The sequence below is a fragment of the Rhyacophila brunnea genome, unplaced genomic scaffold, assembly GCF_057557595.1.
Source record: "Rhyacophila brunnea isolate RB1 unplaced genomic scaffold, BYU_Rbru_1.0 scaffold_7, whole genome shotgun sequence".
Lineage (NCBI taxonomy): Eukaryota > Metazoa > Arthropoda > Insecta > Trichoptera > Rhyacophilidae > Rhyacophila > Rhyacophila brunnea.
This window is the reverse complement of record NW_028233339.1, coordinates 33,560,463-33,574,275: the sequence shown is the minus strand read 5'-3', so window position 1 is coordinate 33,574,275 and position 13,813 is coordinate 33,560,463. Positions and strand designations below refer to the sequence as shown.

The 13,813-nt window shown below is 30.8% G+C and overlaps 1 long non-coding RNA gene across 1 annotated transcript; it reads right to left on the bottom strand.

Annotated features, from left to right (window-relative positions):
- Positions 1-4,842: 4,842 nt before the first annotated feature.
- Positions 4,843-10,312, bottom strand: LOC147064747 (uncharacterized). The gene is made up of 4 exons (XR_015071908.1): positions 10,153-10,312; positions 7,275-7,514; positions 6,305-6,457; positions 4,843-4,976 (listed from the first exon to the last, which is right to left on the bottom strand). It is a non-coding gene; the product is annotated as an uncharacterized LOC147064747 (long non-coding RNA).
- Positions 10,313-13,813: the final 3,501 nt, after the last annotated feature.

Below are 13,813 nucleotides of genomic sequence, written 5' to 3'. Positions count from 1 at the left end.
GAATACCAAAAGGTATTTCCAACGCTTTCATTTTTTCATTTAAAATGCCAGCTTCATCTTTATCGTTGATTATAAATAATGTGGCATTTTCTATTTTGCATAATTTCAGAGCACCGTGCCAAGTCTTGGGAATATTATGATATTTTACGCATTTATTATTTCCAAGAACTTTCTTATATCCTGAAATCAATTGACATTAAAAATAACATCTAAGTGGTAAATTATTGAAAAATATCGTTTATATTGAATACATATTCAAATAATGATCACTGTAACACTTAATTAACAGGGCTTCGAATCGTTATTTTCATTTCAGTTTTCGTTCTGGTTCAAGTAAAAAAAATATAATATCTGTGGCAAGCAGAAGTGGTGTATGTCATCAAAAATCCGAAAATGAGTTAAGTATGCAGATGTCTAAAATTTCGATCATTATATACAGGAGAATAAGCACAAGTCATGAAAAAAAATGCTTATACCCTTTTTCGATTTTTTAAGCTGTTAAGAAAATAGTGTTAAGTGACTTATACCTCTACTCCCAATTCGCTGTAGCATGAATTAATACTGCAGTGCTGTTTAAATCAGCGACATATACCCAAATAGGTTGGAAAGTGCCTATAGAGAAAGCATTAAAATGCCAGTCTGATGGACTTTTGTCAAACAAAACTCTATTACAATGAAATTATATACACTTGGACATATTCTCTTTCTTTGTGACGTCAATGTTTTTTTCCGGTAAAATCATAAATTATGACTGTTATGAGTGATATTTAAACATAGAAAACGTATCATAATAAGCGTGCATTCTAATTTACGTTGACATGTTATTGACATTATTGTAATAGTAAATTATTGCAATGATTAATATACAAAAAGGTAAAAATAAAGATCTTCATTTATAGCAGAATTAAAAAACCTCAAGAATCCGCTCAAGTTGCTTATGATACAAAAAAGTAAGATAAAGAGGGAGCCAAGTTGGATCCGACCAACATGGTTTTTTCATTAGATCTCCGGCAGTGCCTACCAACCCTGATGTTAGCATTTAATGTTGCCTTCTATAAACGCCTACTTTGTACATTCAAATGAACCATCTACGATTATGATGATGGGCATACATGGAGGGTGAATTGCTCCTGTTTGTTTCATTTTTAAACAATATTATACATCTACATTACATTTGTAAATACTGATATTTTTTTCTGACATAATGATATATAATGAAAATAATGATGTATACATAATGTGTCTTTATAAATAATAAATAACATAAATAGAATGTTTCAAAAACTACTCCTGTAAAATATTTCAAATGTGAGTTAAAATAGTTCCCATTCAGTTAACGAAATGGTTTCAATACAGAAAAGAATTTGGAATGATTTATTTTAAAACAATTAAGAATACGGAAACTGTATTTACAAAAATTGATTATATTTGATCCAGATTTTTGAAAAGAAGCCACTAGATTAATAAGATTTAATTTTACGATAAAATTAAGGTAAAGTGGATAGATATTATGTAGTGGATATGTAGGTAGGTACTTTATAGTGTTCAATTTTATATTTTTTCTGAATATTTCAAATGTGTAAAACAGTAAAATATAAAATATCATTTCAAGTTTCATTATTTTCAGTCATATAAAAACTGTAACTGTAAGATGTAATAATCTCATTTGTTTGTTTTACTTAGGATGTAGCATTGTTACTTCATGAATAAATTAAAACTTAAATGACACATAATTGTCTTCTTATAAACTATCTATTCCACATTTATATTTAAATCCTAGTCCATACCAAATAATGAAAAAAACTTGATAATAATAGTATTATATCAGCTAAGTGCTCGAATTTCATTCAGAAGAATAGGTATATGTCAATTTTTAGACAAATTACTAATAAAAATGCAAAAAATATGCAGATTACATAAACATTATTTTTTTATAATATGTATAAAACAAAAATTCCATTAAAAATATAAATAACTGATTTGATATTCAACTTTTAAGTTAAAAATAATTCTGCAAAATAACACTTTTGTGACATATACCTCTTCTCCTTTTGACCACGGATATATGGGTTCGGTTCCGGTTTTCGTTCCGAAAAAAATACGGTTTTCCAGTTTTCGTTTCAGCTCCGAGGATTAATTAATTTTTTTTTTGTTTTAAAATTTATTTTCTACCTTAAAGAACATATTGTTATGGTAGGTACTTGTTCGGAGTTCGTCAGGGGTGTGTTTTACCTCCCCAATTATTCAATATATATGGAGAGCATATAATGCGGGGAACCCTAGATCATCGGCTAGGCAGAATAACATTTTGTGGCCAGAAAATAAACAACTTAAGATTCGCAGATGATAACATGTGATATGATAACGATAACGATAATGATACATAATGATAACGTACAAAATGTCTGATTCTGCAGTTTTTTTACATATTGTCCGGCGCGGACCGGACAATCTGGAGAGACTGGTGGTTTATGATGGCCTCCAGGAAAGGGGAAGCAGGGGAAGAAAGTTTGCGGGCTGGAGCTGTCTGGGGGCACCATTCATTCTGCCTAAGAGAAGCGGAAGACCGAGAAGGATGGAAAGTCTTGGTCGTTTAAAGGATGGCAAAATTAAAAAGTGGTCACGATCCTCAGCCATGAGGGCAAAACTTTGAAGAGAGATGAAACCAGCGCTCGAAATGGAAAAGTTTACGAACCGGAGCGCTCGAAAGTTTTCTGAGGATATTAACAAGGTTATCAAATTTTATGTGTATATTATAAACATTTTCGATTGCCACAAAAATTATGCTTGTGTAAACATTAGTGTTCTCGATATTCCTATACGGAGTCGAGTCGTGGACCCTGAAGGCAAGAGAACGGAAGGCAATTGATGCCTTTGAGATGTGGTGTTGGCGCCGAATGCTTCGCATTTCTTGGACGGAGCACAGGACGAACCAGTCAATCATCCAGGGACTGAAGATAAAGGAACGGCTCTCGACGATATGTCTAAGAAGAATTCTGCAGTTTTTTGGATATATTGTCAGGCGCGGACCGGACAACCTGGAGAGACTAGTAGTTTTGGGTAGCCTCCAGGGAAGGCGAAGCAGAGGAAGAGCGTCTGCGCGATGGAGCGACCAAGTGAAAGAGCTGACTGGGGGCACCATCCATTCTGCCCTGAGAGAAGCGGAAGATCGAGAAGGATGGAAAGTCTTGGTCGCTCAAAGGATGGCGAAATTTAAATGTGGTTACGATCCTCAGCCATGAGTGCACGACCAAGAAGATGAATTATAAACATAAGTGTGCAAGATTTGTTGTTATATCTATGGAATATCTAGCTCAGGTGGTCAAATTATTTTGTCCGTGAGACGGAGCAATTTTTCGAATCGGAACAGCGCTCCGGTGCGTTCCGGTCCATTTTAAGCCCTGGATGAAACCAATAGTTGTGCGGCACCGTACGACTGTAGCCATATTTTTTAAAATAATATATTATAAATTATGAGAATCATGTCGTGATAAATCCGACAGCTGAACAACAGATGGGGAGTTTTTCCTGTTTTCGATTTTCGGTTCAGTTCCGGTTCAAAGACCTGTTAATTAATAAGGTATCATTGATCTATGTTGTTATTTTTCTAAATTATTTAAGTTATTATACAGTTTGGGCAAAAACACATAAAATAAATAAATTTAGCATAGATAAACCAGTTGATCAATATTTCCTGAATAATAATAATATTGCTTACCGGTATCCACTGTATCACATTCATAATTGTTAAACGGATAACTTTTTTGACAAACAAACATGAAATCATGATAACAGTGACTACTTTCGTAATGCCCTTCGGCATCTATTGTTAGACAGTGTCCTTCAGTTGCATTGACTGTTTTGTTGTCCAATGCATTACCTGTAAAACACCAAAGATCGATAAAATAAATATTACATACCTTCCCACCTGCCATCAGATTCAAATAATTCTTAAAAAATATCTAATATCAATTCTGTAAATTATTAGTGATACATATAAAAAAAATACGTAGGTATAAATAAAAAGCATAAAGTTACATTACACAGGTATCACCAATTTTAAATAAATATTCTAAAAATATTTTGAATAAATTTATTGATTTTGTTTTACGCCATTTATTGTATTTAATTTGTAAAAAAAAATTAAAATGTCCATTGAGATGACCAGACCATGTTGATATTCAGTACGGTGTCATAAAAGATTATAATGACAACAGTACTTATTCAGTATGTAAATGATAAACTTTGATTAAAAATGTTAGTTTTATTGCATAAAACCAATTTCAGGATCCATTTTTTTTTCTTTTGACCATGTCCGATCAATGCTTACCGGACGCACAAATTTGTGTTTTTGCTAATCGTTTTTCAAATGCAAATAACATGTTAATTACAAAATTAATTAAAAGTGCCAGTAGCCATTGTGTAAGATCATAAATGGGCCAAGTGGAGGTTTGTATTAACTGATTTCTGTTTTTATGAGAAATGAACATTAGCCATTTGCTCAACAAATTATACCTATAATACTCTAACTCCAAACACAAATTGAAAAACAGTTTGTGTATTTTCTATGCCCAGGATTCGAACCTGGGTCCCATAAAATCAGAAGCTAACGCGTAACCTGCTCGGCCATCGTGGGTAGAATCAGAAGCTATTACTTGGGTAAAACGGTGACACTTACAAAAAAATATACAACTTGTAAAATTACAATATACATTTACCGTAAATTGTTTCGTAGTCACCGTTTACTAAAAGGTCACTAGCCCCGACCCAAAACTTCTCTCCGGGTATCAACATGGAAATCAATACTGATATATCATCCCCTTGTTTAAAGGCAACCATTTCAGCGTCTTCTTCTTCGCATATACTCATTGCAACATTCCAAGTTTTTGCATCATGTTTCTTCAAGAAGTAATCATTTTTCTTTAGATATTTGTAATCTTTTCTAAAGAATGGAATTTTCTCAATAAATGATGTGTCTAAAATTAAAATCAATAATCATTATTAATAATTTTTACGACAATTTAAGAAAAACTAAGTATAATTAATTGATTATCAATATACCAACCAATCCACACATAACAGAAACATATTATTATCTATGTAACTTTCTTATCTCATATTTTATAATGATAAATACGAATAATTGTTGTGTATGAGACAATATGAAATATTTTTGTTATTTTATTATTTATTAGCAATAATATCTTTTTTCAGAAAGCGGCCATATATTTGTAAATACTTAATGTAATTATTTAAAAATACTTTATTTGTCACTTTTATGAACTAAATAACGAACAACGTAAAATAACTAATTCGTAATTCACTCATACACAATAAATGTGTAGCTAGTTTTTAACTACTACAAAAGAATTCTTTATATTTTTAACGGCTATCAATCAAAAGCTAAAGAACTTCCAAAACTATTTATTGGACTCTTAAAAAGCACACAATATAGTTATGAATTAGTAATAGTATTGTCTATTTCAACTAGTCTTTTTCCTATACATTAACTTACTATAGTATGTAAGACTTAGTGCCTGACTGTTGTCTGCATATTTGTAATTAGCCTGCTGTGTAATAATGTATATTGCATAAAACCATCCAGGTAGTGTATAACTTATTTCAACAGAATGCGTTAATACCATTATTAGAGACTAAATAAATAAAGAGTAAAAAATGATGAGACTGTTTTCTGTAAATCTAAGGCATTTCTTCGAATTCTGTCCTACTTCGGTTACTGATAACCTAACCTAACCTAACTGGTGTGCCGCAAGCAGCGCTCGAAATGGAAAAGTTTACGAACCGGAGCGCTCGACAAATTTTCTGAAGATATTTACATAGTTATCAAATCGAATGTGTATTTTATAAAAATAAGTGTTTGAGATTTGCTATTCTATGGCCTATCTAGCTCAGACGGTCAACATATTTTTCCACGAGACGGAGCGATAATTTTACAAATTTCGTGAGCCGGAACGGCGCTCCGGTGCGTTCCGTTCCATTTCGACCCCTGGCCGCAAGCAATTGGAGGTGCCACACGATGTCATTCCATTCCCTTAAAAAGGTTACTAAAACTGATTCGCATGTACAACACATTCATGAATTATTATAATTTTAGTTAATAAATAATATTATGCTCATGCAGGTTCCTGAATACTATTATTTATTTTAAAGTAACCAAAATGTTCATAACAATAAATATGCATTGTATCAAACACATACACTTACTCAGTTAATAGTATTTATCCATTACTTGGTTAGTAAACATATTATATCAAATATTAAATAATCAAAAGTATTTACTTACCAACAGATAATGGATCCATTGCCTTTTTACAAATAAATGCATGCTCCCCTATACATCCCATATGAACATTTACATCATCTATACACATGTTTTCATGAGTATTATATTGAATATAATTATCGACATCATACATGTACTTTGGAAGGAAATCACCTGTAAAATACATTATAAAATATTATTCACATTGATACCACACCCAGCCCTTATCGAGTGATTTCATCACGGGGTTAGAGGTGCATAAATTAAGTGCATAGAGAATTTTTAATAGATATTGGGCTAAATAATCCGCGCAGAAGTTTATATTACAACAACAGATAAACTTACCATCCATTGACATGTTTAATACCATGCCTCAAGTACTGCAATAAATGAACTTTTTGTTATGAACCTACTCAAATTGTATTTTATAATTTTATTGTTTAAGTATATTACTTTTTCTTCTATGTACACATTATCTATACTAGACAATTAAATACATTCTAACGAAAATAAGCGAATGAATGTAGTTTTTCATTAAACATATTATTATTATGAAGGTTTACTGTATTTTGATTGAATTTTCACTGGCTCACTAAATATAATTAATTATACCCTATAAAAGGGGTGACCAACTAAATTTAAATTATCCAGTTGCCTGTATAGTTTGGGATACATCCTTAGAAATGTCTTTTAGCGCTTGAAAGAGTTTTTCTGCTCTTGTCACATTTGATTTAAAGAGTAACAGTGATTGGTATATTTTAGTAATCTAGTTGTCCAACTGGAATCGGTTATCATGTTGATTTAATAATACATAATATATCATGAGTACTATTAGTATTATAATACAATATGTCTTGTTTCTTATTTAATGTATTATAAGTATATTTTACCACGAATCTAGAAGGTGGTGAATTTACTAACTACGGTGACATTTTCTATCGGTTAATAGAATAAAATTAAAAAATAGGAATCAAAACTAAAATAGTATTACCAAAGTTCGTGTATATGTCCCCACCCTCCATATAAACTCCAATCCAGACAGTGTTATTTTTGATAATCTTATAGATGTTCGATTTTTCTTGTAATGTTTCCCAGTATGCCAGACTGGCCTTCTCTTCGACACATATTTGTTCAGCATTATGGTGTGTCGTTTCTTCAGTGTGTAATTTATAAAATAGCTTCACATCTTCATAAAAAGTGTAATCTTCACGAAACACCGGTACATGTTTGGCTGAAATTTATTTCAATTACTTAAGGCCATGCATTAGTTGAGGCACGGTCTAAAAAGATCGTTGCTAGGCGATGTGCGGATTGCGGGTCGCGGGTGAAAATGACGCCTGTCAAACGAAATATTATTTCTCATATAAATCCAACATACGTCCATTTTATGTTCTGTTTATTATTCTATTAGTATCAATAATAATATATTCATTGACATGTTTGCTTTTTAAAGTAAATGGGTAAAGTTTTTAGTCATCTTTACACGATTTTAGAATTAATTGGCCCGTCGCCATCACGCAGCAAAGTGACGTGCGTCCGACTCCACGTTCTCTCGATGAATGCGAAGCAAGTACAAATTTTCGTCGCGCGTACAGTTGAACATTATTTGGCGTTTCACTGATGCGTCACATTAAGAGCATACATCAGTGAAACGGAAAATTATTTTCAATAGTAGGTGCGACGAAATTTCGCACTCGTCGCCAATCGGAGAACGAGAATTGTGGTGTGACTACGTCAATTTGTTTTGTCATGGCGTCAGAGAAATATATTCTTAAATCGTGTAAAGATGACTAAAAAACTTTACGTATGTACTTGAAAAAGAAGTCATGTCAATGAATATACTAGTATTATTACTAATATAACAATAAACATAACATTAAATAGACGCATGTTGATTTTTTATAAAAAAATATATTTCGTTCGGCACGCGTCATTTGCACAATCCGCGCATCGCCTAGTCATGATCTTTTTAGACCATGCCTCAACTTAAGTATAGCCTTAAATAATACGTAGAAGCAAGAAGTGTCAATGGTAAACGAAAAGAAATCTTTAATGAAAACAGCCGATTATCACGTATCAATACTACCGATTGAGTTGAGTTGTGTACACAAGAAGGTCTCCAAATCACCTTGAATGACGGTAAAAGAAATCTTTCAGGTAATGTATACTATATTATATACAAAGAGGTTTATAATATAATGTAGGTAAAATTACTCTTCACTTCTATAGGATGTATTTTGTACTGTACTAATTTGTGTGAAAAGAGGTTGGTCATGGAGAAGTGTACTCTTTTTCCTCTCTTACTGAGTAAAATTGATGCTGATACTCTGAAATGTAAAACACTGTAGGTATTGAGAAAATTTACAAGAAGGCCTCAAAAACTATTTTCCTGATTTAAACAAGAATATTGAATGGATAAGATATCGTTCAACATTAATACAACATCCATGCTAGAAGGTTTATCGCATGTGGAAGAAGAGCAATAATTGTTGGAAGTAGCTTCAGACGGATTCATTAAAAATAAATATAAGGAGTATTATACTTTATCATTCTGGTTGCAAATGCAACAAGTGTATCTAGTTTTAGCAGAGAAAGTCTTGAAATACATCTTGCCTTTTATATTTTCATATCTATGTGAAGTTGCTTTTTCAGCACTTGTAGACATTAAGTAAAAAAAAAAAAAAGACTTTTGGATATGGAACCGCAACTCAGAATAAAATTAACATTCAGGGAACCAAATTATGATGATCTGTCTCAACATAAACAATTTCATCTTTCTCATTGATTATAATGAACATTATTTATAATATAACTTTTATTTATATTTTATTATGAATAAATTTTATTTTTCGTTTATTATTATTTTGTTTATGTATCTAGGTACTAAAAAAGGAAAAAATAAATATAATTTGATTGTTATTATTTTTTTGACGAGGGGTATTCAGTGTTTCAAATTATAGAAGGGGTACACAGGTATCGAAAGTTTGGGAAACAGTAAAAAAACTAGAGTCATAACTCACATTCTCAAATAATCAAGTTTTGAATAAATCGCAAAAAAAACACTATTGCACTTTTTTCGTAGTCACAAAATAGTAATGAAATATCATGAATATTAATTAATCAGTGACATTGTCGATTTTATTTCTTTAAATGTTTATATGTATCTCATAATGTATCCTTCGAACAAAAATACATATTCTGGGTTTGTGAGAAAGACCTTCGGGCCAGAATATAATTATCATAAAAGTGATTTGTGGAAATAATCTTTTTTTACATAATTAAAGGTGATTTTTGATTTCCAAATTATTCCAATTTCCAAATTTATTAAAACACTACATTGAATTTGCATTATTTTCTAAATAAGTAGGCTAAAAGCAAAAGGGCCACCCTCCATCACTTACTATAAAAAATTAAATAATAGAATATGAAATAATATTAGCCATTATAATGAATACAAATATCATAGCAAATACTGATCGCTACATGTTTCATTTTCTTCCAAAATTACAAGTCAGTTACAAACTACAATGGAAAGTTTTACTGAATATATTTTATTATTATATTATAATGATAAGTAAACAAGAAACTGTGCCCGTTTTATTACATGAATATTAATTACAAAGAAGTTTTATAACCCCGAATGTCTTACGAGGCTCTATTCACGTTTTCAGAACGACGACTTTAACATATTTTTAATGCATTATATTTTGTGATCATGAAATGTTAATTCACATGATGTATAAAATAAAGCATCTTAATCATTAAGTATAATTATAATAATTAAATTTCTTCACCATTAATACCCACATGACACTGTGACAGGTGACTGTGTTACATTTTATTAAAATTTACAATACAATTTTAAATACCTGGTACCGCGTATGCCGTTAAACTACAATATAAAAAAATTGTTAGAATAAAAATCATCATTTTATCCATCGTTATTACAAGGAGCGTTTAAAATAGTACGCAGTAACAGCACTTAACTTCAACTAAATGATAGTTTTGCGGATGGGTTATTTATTAACTTTATACATAACACACTTCCTTCAAAAACTGGTGAATAATGATCCTATTTATCAATTTTTATGCATGGCCATACACTTGATAACATGCTCTCCAGTCATATTCACGTGTCAACAGGGTCGAAATTGGGATACACAGATGCCAATAATGATTAATAATTAGATCCAGAATAAACATTATTACCATAGCGAGGACAGTAATTTTTATATTTATAAAGATCAACCAATTTTACCATATAAATTATAGACCAAAGTATAGAATAGTGATGAATATAAAATATAAGTGATTTTTTTAAAAGTACAATTATTAAGATACACGTGGATTACAGTAGGTACAAATAAATAAAACTGAGTAGTTACTTACTAAAGAAAATGAAAAAATAAAAATTGTTAGGCAATATAAGGACATTCAATGGAATTCGACATTCGACAGGAAAATTATACTAATAGTGTTAATATTGTTTTATTTTCATAACTTTAACAATTCTAAAGATAGGTAGACCAAAGTATAGAATAGTGATGAATATAAAATAGAAATGAATTTGTTAAAAATATACATAAAAGATACACTTGAATTACAGTACAAATAATTAATAAAACTTAGTAGTAATATTTTTAATTAATATTAACAACTACAAAGATGCAATCTATTTCATATACGTAATAGTTAATACAAATTGTGTTAAACTTATAATATTTATTTGAATAAAAAAAATATTTAACAATGGATTTATTAAAAAAAAATCCAATTGTGTAAGCAGTATTAAAAAAATTCAATTATTCAAAAATCTCCTGTGATTTTTTTTGGCATGCAAACATCGCATGAACATCGCAGCCACCATTTTGAATTGTACCTCCTCTAACCATTGCACCACACCTTTGACCAGTGAAAGGTTTCGGATAAAATTGACTCCACTCAACATAACCAGCTTCCTTCAAAGAGCCTCCTGTTGAAAATTAAGTAAAAGAACAGGTTTGTTAGATTAAATGAGTCATTCATGTTTTTTGTTAACCGGTCGTAGTGTAATAATTAAGTAGTCGGAAATATTCTCTTTAAAGCACACGAAATCATCACCAGTCAAATAATAGGTAAGTATATTATCACGTTACCGCTTAAAAGATAGCACATTGTTATACATAGTGAGATCAGTTAGTAAGTTAGAGCACAGAATTTATTGGGGTAAGTTACAATTTCATCATACACATCGACTGCTTAATCTACAAAGCTCAATTTGGGCAAATTGGTCTGGAAGGAAAAATAAAATAATAATTTAACTTTAGAGCTGAATTTAACAATTCTAAAAATACACTTGAAAAATATTTTTTTTACAAATAAGCTACACCATGAAGTAATACACTATTTTAGCTTCCCATTTATATATAAAGACAATTTATATAAAGAGCGGAGTTGTTCCATTTACGATATTGGAAATTTGGCACCTGCAGTTGGGTGTTTTGTGTGAAGAACGATAACGCATTTATTTATAGGTTTAGGAGTTTTAAATTTAGTGTGCGCATAGAAAACATGCTTTGTGACAAATACTATCAAAATATAATTTTTGGTCAAAAGTGCAATTGGCTGGTTTGCAGATCAAGTAGTCGATATGGAATAATGAGACCCGGGATAAATTAAATTTATCTCTCCATCGTTAAGTCCAGTAATGGCAAACCACAAATAGCCAAACAACTTATGTACGACCTTGCTCAGCACACCTCCTTTCATGCGCATGAAGGTGTTGGGGCTAATTAGTACATCCCTAATCCCGGTCGTATGCATGTCGATCCCTGTCCGTCAACAGTCTACTTTATACGATACAATTTAGTTCGACTATAGTATTATTTACAGTGCAAGATTTTTTTTTTAAAGTGACTGAATATTTCAACGTAATGGATAACGTTACAATAATTTGAAATATAATATTGTTAAATCGAAAAATGAAGCAACTGACGTATCTATTAGCATCTTTTAGAGTATATAATATTATGTAGTATATTATTATCACGATGATTTCAAGATACCCAATGAAAAGTAGGTAAAATATTGTTATAAATTATGAACACACATAAAATTTTAATATAAGTATAGTACCCATTTTAAAAAAATCGAACATAAACAAGATGAACATCATGTTGTTAAACCTTTGCCGCAATTTTTATTTAGATATTCTGTAAAATGTAAAACATATCTTTGGAATATCGTAATATTTCAACATCCGTAGACATTAAACAATTTAATGTATTAGATTTTTTGGATGTTACCACGTTTTTTCACTCTTTTTTTCTTTAATATTTTGGGCTTGTTTTCCTCTGGAAAAACCAAAAACGTCGAGCAATGCAAGAGAAATTACAAACGGTGAGAACTGAAAAATCTAATATGATAACAAACAATTATGAAGACATTTTAAAAACTAATAACTTATGCCATATCTATGCCTACAGAACCGATAGCACACTATATTTAATTTTTATGTTAAATAAAAGTAAATATATTATCATTTGCATGTATAAGAAGAGCAATTATTGGACTCTTATGTTAAAATATCTTTAGCAACAATAGTTATTACCCATTTTCCCAACTAAAAACATGCATAGGTACTTTTTTCTCACTCACAGAATTGAACCAGTAATCGATAGCTTCATAGCCCTTCGATCAGATTATGAGAAGAGATTAAAGTCAATAAGAGATCAGTCGTGGCAGTTGAGGAAACGGTATTTTAGTAAAGAGGAAGAATATCCGCCACACTAGACCAATCAAATCAAGAATATGACTGGATCTTAAGTAGTGCCGGAAATCAGTGTTACCAATTGTTATTCATAAAAATATGTCAGATAAACAAAAATAATCTTGATTTTCACAAAATAAAAAATGGCTTGAAACTTAATATGCATAATTATTATCATGATTTTTACGAAAACTACAACCATTAAAAAATTAAAAACTATTGAATATATTAAATCTTATGTAACATTTATTTTATTGCTAAGATGTAAGGCAGACATTTTAGTTTTCAAAAAAATCTGGCCTGACTTCTAGCTTTTTATGAGAATTTTTCAGCCGTTTTCAATGTCACAAACGCTTGATTTAACGCCACATTTCAGGTATTTTTTTTAACTAAATGCCTAGTCGAATAGTAGATTTGGCATGAGAAACGATAAGTTGGCAATGTTGCAGGCAAACTACTCAGCTGTCTGAGCGAGGACAACTCTGGATACTGTACGTCAGTGGCGAAGGCTCCATACTAAGCGATTATTTAAAGCTTACCTTCTATTTTCAAGTATTTAATTTAAATAAATAAATATCTATATTGTCTAGGACTAGGTAATATAATAAAAATATTGATTGTCATCTATCGTCTGTATTTAGAAGTAGAGCGTTGAATTTAGTCAAGTTTCGAATCAAAAATAAATGACGGAACGTCACAACGTGAGTGCTATTATTAGAATTATGTCGTGCATAATCCAAGCTGAATTTTCTACCGCAATTCAGTTGCCAACTTCATACATG